Here is a 310-nt window from a genome sequence, read left to right on the forward strand (position 1 = left end):
GAGGAAGAAGAAAAAGGTAAAGATAAAAATTATGAACAATAAAGTGACAACAAATACATACCTATCAACAAGTGAATCTAAAAATCAAGTGAATAAAAAATCTGACTAACAGAATAAACTGGTGGATAGAATCGAATCAGGGGCATAAGAAAGGGAATGGACTGAGAATTCTCGGGGGGAAGGGAGTGTGGGGGGTGCGGGAAGAAATTGGACAAAGATCTTATGTGCATGTATGCAGTACCTATGGACGCAGACAGTGGGGTGGCAAGGGCCTGGGGTGGAGTGGGAACCGGGTGGAGGGGAGCTATGG

This window comes from Myotis brandtii, unplaced genomic scaffold (assembly GCF_000412655.1).
Source record: "Myotis brandtii unplaced genomic scaffold, ASM41265v1 scaffold528, whole genome shotgun sequence".
Lineage (NCBI taxonomy): Eukaryota > Metazoa > Chordata > Mammalia > Chiroptera > Vespertilionidae > Myotis > Myotis brandtii.